Source organism: Zonotrichia albicollis, chromosome 2 (genome assembly GCF_047830755.1).
Source record: "Zonotrichia albicollis isolate bZonAlb1 chromosome 2, bZonAlb1.hap1, whole genome shotgun sequence".
NCBI classification, from domain to species: domain Eukaryota; kingdom Metazoa; phylum Chordata; class Aves; order Passeriformes; family Passerellidae; genus Zonotrichia; species Zonotrichia albicollis.
Genome location: NC_133820.1, coordinates 11,511,156 through 11,522,971, shown reverse-complemented (window position 1 = coordinate 11,522,971; position 11,816 = coordinate 11,511,156). Strand labels below are relative to the sequence as shown.

At 58.8% G+C, this 11,816-nt stretch overlaps 1 protein-coding gene across 1 annotated transcript in view; it reads left to right on the top strand.

The window, feature by feature from the left end:
* The first annotated feature begins 9,723 nt into the window (after positions 1–9,723).
* Positions 9,724–11,816, top strand: part of TIMM10B (translocase of inner mitochondrial membrane 10B) — a 99,767-nt gene continuing 97,674 nt past the window's right edge. The window contains exon 1 of the mRNA XM_074533137.1: positions 9,724–9,728. The gene's annotated coding sequence lies outside the window, so the exon portion shown is untranslated. The remainder of the gene's footprint in view (positions 9,729–11,816) is intronic.

The window sequence follows — 11,816 nt, the reverse complement described above, 5'->3', positions numbered from 1 at the left end:
CACAGGGTGCCCACAGCAGCTGGGGCTGCCCCTGCATCCCTGGCAGTGCCCAAGGCCAGGCTGGGCACTGGGGCTGGAGCAGCCTGGCACAGTGGGAGGTGTCCCTGCCAGGGCAGGGGTGGCCCTGGTGAGGTTTAAGGTCCCTCCCAGCCAAACCAGTTTGGCATTGTGTGATCTCACTGCAGACACAGTGGCACGAGCCCATCACCGTGATCCCCTTGGGGCATTCACATCTGCAGGCACATTTAACTTCTCACCATAGGGTTCTATGAGACATTATTAATTTTTTCCATTTCTGGGCCGTGGGAGAGGCGGTTCCAGCAGCCCCAGGCAGGCTCTGATAGCCCGGGCAGTGGGGCTGTGTGGGGCAGATAAAGGTATCAGCAGGGCCTGGTGCTGCCTGGGCTCCTCACCTGCACAGCAGACACATGGCACACCCCTGCTTCTCAGCACATCTGGGCGCTCCAGAAGGTGACAAATTCACCCTGCAGAGCTACAAGGAGTGTGATGGAATAGAGCAGCCCTGAATTCCCAGGCAGGCATTCCCATCGAGGCAGCAGCTGCTCGCCCAGCTGGGGATGACAATAAACAGCCTCAGTGGCCTCTGCATTTATTACCTTTCTGCAGCCTGAATTGCCTGGCATTGAAATTAAAACCCAGCCTGCATCTGGGGCTGTTCTTAGCAATGCACTCCCCTCTGATAGGAGATTCATTTTCGGCTCTGCAAGGCCAAGCTTGAAAAGGGAAAAGATAATGATGCTTTTCTGCTGCATCTGGGCCAGCAGCAGGGAAACGCTCAGGGAGGGGCAGCGGGAGGGTGAGCCTGGGACAGGCAGCACAACATCGAGCACAGAGGCTGGAGGGGAGTGGTGACTGCAGCATTAATAGTATTTGTAAAGTGTGGTTAATAAATGGTTAACAAATGCTGGGTTTCTGAAGCCTGTTGAAACAGGCAGTGACATGGCTCGTGGTGAGAAGCCTTCAGGCCTGGACCCAAGCTGTGACCCATCAGGGCCTGGTTTTACTGGTGTTTTTACTGTTTACTGGTGTTTTACTGGTGTGGGAGCAAGATGACTTTTCGTGGATGGGTAATGATGGCCACAAAGAGCTGAGGGGGAAGGAGTAAGGCAGAGGAAACAGGAGGAAGAGAGGCAGAAGTAATTTCCATTCAGACAGGCCCACTCCATGCTGCTCCCCTGTACTGATCCCTCTAATGATCAGTTTTATCCTCACAGCAGCTCCTTAACCTCTAAATCCCTTCAGGTGGGCACAACAGCAAAGGAATAACAGCAGGTGAATCAGCCTCTTAATCGGATTAGGGTCTTGTCCCTGTGCCTGGGGACTGTCTGTCATGACAATGGCCTTTTGCAGCCACTCAGTAAATTTACGCCTCAGCTCCAGCCCCTCCTGCCCCACAGGCCCCACTGGCCCATTTGGCTGTGGAAGCCTGGGCTGGCGGGGAGGGCAGAGGTGATTTCCCACCACACTCTGCTGCAGGCACCCAGGAAGGGAGCTCAGGGCAGCAGGGGGTGTCAGGAACCCCTGGAAAACTGCAGAGGGACTGGGGACAAGGCCTGCAGGGACAGCACCCAGGGAATGGCTGCCAGTGCCAGAGGAGCAGCCACGGATGAGACATTGGCAATGAGGAATTGTTCCCTGGCAGGGTGGGCAGGCTCTGGCACAGAGAAGTGGAGCAAAGCCAGCTGCTCCCAGATTTTATGGAAAGGGGCAGAGCAGGTGCTCTAAGCCCATGCAGGATGGGGTCAGTGATGAATGCAGGGAAATGCAGAATTAGTGTGTCTGGATCACCACAATTTGTTCAACTCCCCCTGGCTGGGACTGGTTCTTGCCTGAACATGGTGGAAAATACTTTCTGGAAATGCAGTTTTTTCCTTAGAAGGGAGAGAGACACTGGGAGACACCAGAGGCAGCAGAGGTGTGGGGGCTCCACAGTGGAGACCCCGGGCAGGCTGGAATTGTAGAGCAGGCTGGAATTGTAGTGCCATCCCCACCGAGGGACTCTGCTCTCAGCACAAGGACATTCCTGTTTGTTTCTCTGCTCTAACAACCGGGGAAAATGCAGTGGAGGTTAAATGAATTCCTCTCTGCCCCTAACAAAGTCTTCTCATTGCAGGATCCAGATTTAACCCTTTTAGGCTTGACTCCAAGAGGTGTGCAGCAGCCCTTGCTCTGACTGCTCCAACTTGACCTTCATGCCATGTAATCATAGAAACATGGAATATCCTGAGCTGAAAGGGACAGAATCCCAGGAAAATCCCATGGAGTGCCAGCTGTGCCCCACGGGCACCTTGTGCCCAGCCCAGAGCACTCAGTGCCACCTCCAGGGCACACCTGCAGGGATGGGCACTGCAAAGCTCCCTGGGCAGCCCCTGCCAAGGCCTGAGCTCCCTTTCCATGGGCAAATTGCTGCTGAAAAAGGACCTACATAGATCACTGTGTCCAGCTTCAGGCCCTGCACAGGACCACCCCAGGAATCCCAACACGTGCCTCACTTCTCATATAAACATGTTTTAATTGGCTTGGAGCTTTTCATGGTATTGCTTTAATTTTACAGGAGATCTCGTGGGTCTGGAATGTGGGTCCTGGGTGACACTGCTGAGGCTGGATGCAGCAGAAATGCCCAGGAACCTCTGGGCACAGCAGGAGACCTGTCCCCACCCTGTTTGTTTGTCCGTCCCTGTCCCTGTGTCCCTGCAAAGGGACCCACCAGGATGTGGCACTGCAGCCACCCCAGTGCCATGGGCTAGAGGCTCCAGAGCTGCTCCAGAGGGTGGTGACAGGGTGAGAGGCACAGGGTGAGGCCTAAGGGCCAGGATGGCTGAGGAAAAGCTAAATTTAATGAATCTGCTTCCCAGTTATCCCTCAGCACAAGAACTTGGCAAAAGCACCCAGAAAGGGGCAAAAGCAGGATTCTCATTGCAGACAGGCTCCTGCAGGACGGGCTGGCTGAGGGCAGATCTTTCCTGGAGGGTTTGCTCTGCCCCAGCCCTGGCTGGGCTCCATCCCAGCACAGAAGGGACCTGGGCTGGAGGAGACACTGAGGGGACATTGAGGGGACACTGAGGGGATACTAAGGTGATACTGAGGGGACACTGAGGGTGACACTGAGGGGAGATTGAGGGGACACTGAGGGGGACACTGAGTGGGACACTGAGGGGACACTGAGGGAACACTGAGGGAGGGACATTGAGGGGGACACTGAGGGGACACTGAGGGGGACATTGAGGAGGATACTGAGGGGACACTGAGGGAGCACTGAAAGGGCACTGAGGGGGCACTGAGGGGACACTGAGGGGACACTGAGAGGACACTGAGGGAGGGCAAGGCTGGCCGGGGAGGGAAGGCAGGGCTGAGGGAGGCAGGTGGGTTTCCAGCTGTGCCCGCAGCCCAGCCCAGCCCCGAGCCCACCATGGAGCTGTCCCAGCCCCGGGGCTCGGGCTGCTGTCCCATCCCGGCCCATCCCGGGCTATCAGCCGGGACCCCCGCCCTGGCCGGCCCCCGGGGCTCCCCCCTATCGGCCCGGGCAGCCCAGAGCCCCTCCCCGGGGCCGGCCCCGATAGCCCCGGGCTGCAGCCCCAGATAAGCCTGGCCCAGGCGGCTCCAGCTGTTTGGGGCCGGCAGGGTCAGCACGGGGGCTGGACAGACGGATGGACAGATCTCCATCCACACAGGATGCGGTTCTGATGTGGAATCATGCAGTGCTTTGGGCTGGAGGAACCCCAAATCCCACCCAGTGCCACCCCTGCCCTGGCAGGGACACCTCCCACTGTCCCCAGTGTCCAGCCTGGCCTTGGGCACTGCCAGGGGTGCAGGGGCAGCCCCAGCTGCTCTGGGCACCCTGTGCCAGGGCCTGCCCACCCTGCCAGGGAACAATTCCTCATTGCCCAGATCCCACCCAGCCCTGCCCTCTGGCACTGGCAGCCATTCCCTGGGTGCTGTCCCTGCAGGCCTTGTCCCCAGTCCCTCTGCAGCTCTCCTGGACCCCTTCAGGCCCTGCCAGGGGCTCTGAGCTCTCCCTGGAGCTTCTCCTCTCCTGTCCATGGGGTACATTGAGTTTTCCTGTCGTGTTTCCTCTCAGGGCAGCTGAGAGCTGTTCCAGGACAGGCGTTCAGGGTCCCCTCCATCCCTGCCCAGTGCCCCAGTCAGGATTCACACGGACCAGGAGGATGGGACAGGACTCCCCTAAGGACCCTTCCCTCTGCTCCTGCAGCCATGGGGCTGCTCTCCCCTCCCAGTGCTCCTGTCCCCCATGGCCCCCAGGGGAGCCCAGGGCTCCATGGACAGCCTGAGCCGAGCCCTGCTGCAGGAAAAGCACCTGAGCCATGCCTGGGTGTGCTGTGCTGGCAGCAGGGGATGCAGAGCAGGTACCCTCAGCCAGGTACCCCCCGACCCCTCAGAGTGAGGGCTTTGCTCTGCCTCAGCAGCTCCAGCACCCTTGGTGCCAGGCCAGGCGAGCTCTGAGGGCTCTCACTGTGCTCCCAGCACTGCACCTGCCACAGGCCCAGCTGGCTCTGTCCCTCGCTGCTTTGCAGAAGGTTCTCTCCATCACACACCCCCACAAAAAACCCCAGTGTTGTCTGGGAACCACGAGAGCTGTCCTAGACTTCCCAATGCTGAGGAACGTGCTAACAAAAGGTTTTCTGTGTGTGAGGATGGCTCCAGGTCAGGCAAGGCCTTTTCTCCTGCTGCTCATGGCATGGCACAGCTGGGTCAGGACATGTTTTATAGGTCTTGTTGTGCCTTTACTGCCTTAAAGCTGGCAATGGATAGAGTTGTTCCCATGTTGTGGCTGGCTTTGGGAGGGCAGACCTGCCCTGGCTCCACATCTGACCCCAACCTGCCACAGGGCTCTTATTCAAGTAGCAAAAGAGGCTCTGAAAATGGGGTGGAACCAGGGCAAATCCACCTGCAGAGGCTGAGGGGCTGTTTGGGGGCTGGAGGGAAGCTCCCCCTGCCCCAGGTGAGGCACTGGACCCTGAGCAGAGCCTCTCCCAGTGCCCCCACAGAGACCATGGGGCTCGTCCCAGCCCCTCAGGGCTGCCAGGGCTGGGAGTGAGTCAGGGCTGGCCCGAACTCCATCACTCACTCACTCTGCTCAGCTCTGCCCTGCACCAGCACTGGGCAGAACCAGGGAGCCCCAAACTGCAGCTGAGCTGGGGTGGGCTCAGGGCACAGAGCCCACAGACCCCATCATACCCAGCCCAGGGTGTGCTGCTGTCTGAGGCTCCTCTTCACACACCCAGGCGGAAAGGGGGCTCTGAGACCGGGCCAGGATGGGGACCAGGGTCAGGATCAGTTCCAGGGCCAGGATTGGGACCAGGGCCAGGATGGGGACCAGGATCAGGATCAGTTCCAAGATCAGGACCAGGGTCAGTACTAGGACCAGCGTCAGGACCAGAGTCAGATTTGGGGTCAAGGTGAGGGGTGTCACCCCCATGCCCAGGACTGGAGCCCGTTCTCTGCAGTTTATGGGATGTTTATGGGCTCTGCCATCACAGACTGGTGGGATGAGTTTGCAGAGGCTCAGGGTGCTGAGTCACGGTGCTGGCCCCTGCCTGGCCGTGCTTGGGGGTGATAACTGGGGTGGCACAAACAGGAGCCTTGTGGGCAGTGATAAGGCAGCCCCGGGCCCCAGGGCAGTGTCCCCTTTCTGCTGAGTCAGACTCTGACACAGCAGAAAACATTTCTGCTGAGCCAGAGGGGCAGCCGGGGAAAACAGGCAGCTTTTTCAATGGATTCTTTACTTAGCTTAGCAGAACCAGGAGGGCAGCTCTGGGCTCCCCAGCACAGGCTGCTGACTGCTGTGTCAGCGAGGGGCTCAGGACCCTGCTCTGTCTGTGGGGCAGAGCCCTGGCAGGCTCAGGAGCTAAAGGGATGGTGGGACACGTCCTGAGATCCAAAGGGATGGTGGGACACGTCCTGAGACCCAGCCCTTCCTCTCCATCCCCTTCTGCTGCTCTGCTGCAAGTCTCGGGGCAGGGGGTGTGGAAGGTGCCAGCTGCTGCTGAAAACTTCCCTGTTTCCCTGAGAGAGAATTTCACACCTTGTCCTCGTCCCCTGCTCCCCTGTGCTGGCCACAGGCAGGGCTCCCTTGGGGAAACTGAGGCACAGAGCAGAGTGGCTGCTCTCCAGAAATGCCATGAAATGCTGATGGCAGGGGCAGATCCCAGGGGCAGATCCCCTTCAGGACAGGGACATGTTTGCTGTCCCATGTCCTGCTCCTAGCCAGGGACACAGCAAGATAAAGTGTTCCTCAGAATGAACAGAATTCCTTAAAATCTTTAGAATTCTTTAATAAGAATCATGGCATCATGGCATCCCAGACTGATTTGGGTTGGAAGGGACCTTAAAGCCCATTCATTTCTAACAGGACAGGGACACTTCCACTGTCCCAGGCTGCTCCAAGCCCTGTCCAGCCTGGACGTTCTGACGGAACAGTGATGCCCAGCCAGTCTGGGGGTGTAGAGTCCCCTGACCAACCCAGCCCAGGCCAGGGAGGTGGGTGCTGGGCCTGGTGTGCTCCAGCCAAGCTCCTGCTGTGCTCCCAACCCAGCCTCTTCCTCTGCACTGGGGAGATTTTGGGTCTGTGTGGTTCAGGGTGACACACAGGATTGTGTTGGGAAGCACAAAGCTGTCCAGACTGAGCTCCTTGGATTCAAAGGCACAAGATTCACCTCGGATCTCCTGTGACCCCAGCAGCTTCTGTTTTTCACAAGTCCCTTCCAAACAGGCCCTGAGAGGGGGTCTGGAGGCTCCAGCACTGCCCCAGAAGTGCATTTTCCTTTCTGCTTGGAATGGGGCAGCTTCCTGGGGCAGCCCCTGCTGGTTCATGCCCAGGGGACCACAGACCTCTGGGGGATGCAAAAGGACCCACGGACCCTCGGGATGAGGCAAAAGCACCAGCCAATTAAACAGCAGCAAATCCGTTTTTCCAGGCAGGGAAACTGAGGCAGGGAAGGAAGACTAGCAGGAGTGACTGGGACGGACCCAGTTTGTTCTCCTGGGACTCCCCACCTGCCCTGAGACCCTGCTGCTCCCATCAGTGCCTGGATTTCCAGCAGTGGTGCTGGGGTTTGGCTGCTCCAAGCCCATCCCTAGCTTTGGCTTTGGGTTTTCCACCGGGCAGGGTTTGGTGCTGGGCTCTGCTGATTTGGGGTTTCTCCACCCTCAGAGGTAAAAGCTGGGTGGGGTGCTGGTGTGGTGAGAGGCAGAGGGAGCAGAGCAGAGCTGGGGGCGAGCTGCCCCTACCCTACAAGGCTCACTTTTACCTCACTCAGTTCCAGAGGCGTGCCAGGCACCAGGCTGGAGACACGGGGCAGCTGCTTCCAGGTGTGGGTGTCACCTGCACCCCTGTCCCCAAAACCCCTGCCCAAATCTCCTTGTTCTGCACCCTCCCAGCCCCAGTACCCCAGGGACCTCCTCCGTGCCCAGTTTGTCCATCCCTGCCGGGAGCCCAGTAAATAGCTCTGTGATTTGAGGCTGCACCCGCGGCCCCAGGGCTGGCGTGTGGCACAGAAGGGCTGAGATAAGGCCCTTCCCCAGCCCCTGCAGCATCCAGCACAGCTGTGCAGGCCTGGGGCCAGGGAGCACCGGGATGGGCACAGCACAGGCTCGGGGCACTCGGGGCTGGCCCCAGGCAGCTCCTGTCTCTCGGGGTGCGCGCTGCCCTGCAGCTGTGCTGCTCTCACTGCAGCTGTGCTGCTCTCACTGCTGCTGCTGCCTGAAGGTGGCTTTCTCCTCCTCCTTCCATTCCATGTGATGTGGGGATGTTGTTGGAGAACCTTCCCCACCTTGCAGCCAGCAGCTCTGTGCAGGGAAGCAGGGATGGCTGGCAGGGGAGCTGTCCCTTTGTTCTTTTTAAGCTTTTCTAAGCCTTCTGATGTTGACATTCTTGTAACGAACTTTCTCACGCACTTTATGTAAATAACTTATTGTTTTGCATTCTTTTATAGAGGAAAAGAAGTTCAATGGACTGTTGGCTTGTCCAGTGTCATTGGAGAGGTGGCATGTCACCTTCCAATCCACTGTCACTTTTGAAAATCTATAAAGGTTGGAGGCAGAAATTAAACACCTTCTTTTTTACCTTAGAGAGCTGCATGTCCACATTGTTTTGTTTTAAAAATAATATAGGGACAGGGAGCAGAGCCTGCAAAGCCCCAGCTCTGGAGCTGGAGAGGGGACAGTGGGGCGCAGGGCCTGTCCCTGTCCCTGTCCCTGTCCCTGTCCCTGTCCCTGTCCCTGTCCCTGTCCCTGTCCCTGGTCAGGCTGCTGCTCTGCTCTGGGCTGCAGAGTGCCTGCAGTGGTGGAACCAGGTGGGCGAGGGTCGTGTCCTGCCCGGGCCGTGCCTGAGGAGGAGCAGGCCGGGTGCTGCTGGCCATGCCCACGTGGCACTGCTGCTCTGGCGGCCCTGGGGACAGGCACAGCTCTCGGGGACCACCAGGCCCAGGCAGCCCATGGTCCCCAGCCATCCAGGCTTGGCCCTGTGCGTGTGAGGGGCTGGATGGGGGTCACAGGAGGGGAGGGGTCCGGGCCTGGCAGGGCCACTCTGCACACCTGGGCTGGGGTCCCAAACAGGAGCTGACACTGGAGCAGCTCCTGGGTTTGCCAAGGGACCTTCACGGAACTGTGGCTTTTGGGCTCAGCTGATGTTTGAGCCAGAAACCAGGCGGCTTCTCTTTAAAACTACATCAGTTCTGTCCTCCCTGCTTTGTCTCTGCTTCACCTGAAGCGTTTTGCCCGGCTCAGTCTGCATGGCTGGAAACAGCAGTCATTCCACAATTAGCAGGCGCTAATGAGGCTGCTGGAGCTTCCAGGGGATGCTGCAGCTCAGCCTCCTCAGCTGGCACGTTTAGAGTGGGAATCACAGAATCACAGACAGCTTTGGCTTGGAAAGGACCCTAAAGGCCATCTCATTCCACCCCCCTACACTGCCATGCCGTGTCCCCAAGTGCCACTTCTGAGACACTCCCTGCCCAGAGATCCTGGCAGAGCCTCGTCCACAGGTGAGACCCCCTGCCCTCCTCCTCAGGGCTGTCCTCAGACCCTGGGGAAGGAGCTCTGGGACACACCGTGGGTGGCAGAGGCTTCCCCAGCCTCAAAAGGGTGAGACAAACCCACAGGAGAGCCCCTGGGTGCCCAGACAGTCCCTGCGTCTGCCATGGAGGAGACACTGTGGGTTTTCCTTGTGCCCAAAACTTGGCTTGTCAGCCCTTGGTTTCCCAAAGAGCCCCTGAGTCTGGCATTGAGGAGAAAACTGTCGATTTTCCTGTGGGTTTTTCCCTGTGCCCAAAAAACTGTCAATTTTCCTGTGGGTTTTCCCGTGGCCAGGCTGGGACAGGCAGCGCCAGCCCGAGCTCCTGGGGCAACATCTCCATTCTGGTGCTCAGGAGGGTAACTGGGAGCCTGGAGGGTAACTGGGGACCCCCGAGGGTAAGTGGGGAGCCCCGAGGGTAACTGGGAGCCTGGAGGGGACAGAGCCGGGTGCCGTGTGCCCCCGGGAGGGAAGGAGCGGGCCGGGGTCCCTTCGGCACTTCGGCACTCGCCCCTGCCCTGTGCCAGGATCCCCCGGGCAGATCCCCTGCCCCGTGCCGGGCCCGGCCCCGCGGGGCGAGCGGCGGAGCGCGGCTCGATGCCTCCCTCTGCCGGGGCTGCGGGCCCAGCGGGGCCCGAGCGGCCCGGGGAGCGCGGGGTGGGGATGGGGATCGGGCTGTGGGGATAGGGATCGGGGAGGGGGAATGCGGGATGTGATATGTGGAATGCGGGATGTGAGATGCGGGATGTGAAAAGTGAGGTGCAGGATATGGGATATGATGCGGGATGTGAAATGTGGGATGTGAAATTGGAGATGCAGCGTACGGGATGCGATGTGGGATGCGGGATGCGGGATCCGGGATGTGGGATAAGGGATGTGGGATGCGGGATGTGAAATGTGGAATGCAGGATGTGGGATATGGGATGTGAAAAGTGAGATGGAGGATATGGGATGCGGGATGCGGGATGGGGGACGCCAGATGTGGTATGTGGGATGTGGATGCAGGGTGGGTAAGGGAGGCAGATGTAGAGGCGGGAGATGGGATGAGATGCAGAATCCAGGGTCAGGAGGCGCTGCAGGATGCAAGAGGCAGGTGGGGGAATGTAGAAAATGCAAATGCAGGAGGTGGGTGTGGATGCAGGAGGAGGGAGGTGGGATGCAGATGGGGATGGGGGATGTGGATGGGGATGCAGGATGAAGGAGGTGGGATGCAGATGCAGATGGGGATGAGGGATGTGGATGAGGGATGAGGGAGGTGGGATGCAGATGTGGATGCAGATGTGGGTGTGGATGCAGGAGGAGGGAGGTGGGATGCAGATGTACATGTGGCTACAGGATGAGGAAGGTGGGATGCAGATGTGCATGGGGATGAGGGATGTGGATGCAGGATGAGGAAGGTGGGATGCAGATGGGGATGAGGGATGTGAATGGGGATGCAGGATGAGGAAGGTGGGATGCAGATGTGGATGCAGGTGTGGATGTGGATGCAGGAGGAGGAAGGTGGGATGCAGATGTACATGTGGCTACAGGATGAGGAAGGTGGGATGTAGATGGGGATGAGGGATGCTGTGGTCCCTGCTGTCCCCATCATGCTGCGGCCTCAGGCTGCACTGGGGGCTCCCCAGGTCCCCAAGGAGAGGAACCATCTCCACAGAGTCACACAGGCTGCCCCATGCCAGATGCACCCAGAGGCCCTCAGTGCCATGTCAGGACCTTCATGAAAAGGTTTTTTCTTCCTTTTGTCACATTCCTCCTTTTCCTGGAGCAGGAGGACAGCCCAGAAGTCGAGTCCCTGTGAGAGGCTGCTCTCCTGCACGGCCTCTGCAGAGGAACCTCAGCAAAGCTCAGTCACAGCCAGGACCCAGGTGCCTTGGGGAGGTCTGGGGGAAAACAACCACCACCTCCCTGCCCCAGGGGTCACGGAATCATTAAACGTCTGGGGGATAATGCCACCACCTCCCTGCCCCAGGGATCACGGAATCATTAAACGTCTGGGGGATAATGCCACCACCTCCCTGCCCCAGGGATCACGGAATCATTAAAGTGGCAAAAGACCTCCAAGATGGAGAAAAACCCTGTACAAGAGCTGGAGAGACAGCACCCAGGGAATGGCTGCCAGTGCCAGAGGGCAGGGCTGGGTGGGATCTTGGCAATGGGGAATTGTTCCCTGGCAGGGTGGGCAGGCCCTGGCACAGGGTGCCCAGAGCAGCTGGGGCTGCCCCTGCATCCCTGGCAGTGCCCAAGGCCAGGCTGGACACTGGGGACAGTGGGAGGTGTCCCTGCCATGGCAGGGGTGGAAGGAGATGATCCTTCAGGTCCCTGCCACCCAAACCAGTTCCTGGTTCCGTGATTCTCTGGTGTGCCTTTCCCTTTGTGCCTGGGAGCCCCGGGCAGGCCTGTGGCAAACCCAGCTGGTGGTGGTCTCACAGCTTGCCTAGCCTGTCTGGGATGGTGCATCAGGCAGGAATCCACCTCGAGGTGGGGCCTCCCTCCCATGTCAGCTCCTCTGCAGCCCCTCAGAGCTGCTCCTTAAAGCTGCCAGTCTCTGGGAGCTTCATTAGCTTTTGTGGTTAATCTTTAACTCCCCTTTGTGCCCACAATAATAACTGTTCTCACTGATAACCCCTGGCTGATCCCTGTGATCCCTGTGGGCTCTGCTCCCTAATTAACTGATGGAAATTGCTGATATCCCTAGCACAATAGCGTGGATATCCAGCACTCTGCCATAGAATATTTTAGACTTTATTGAGGTATTTATTCATTC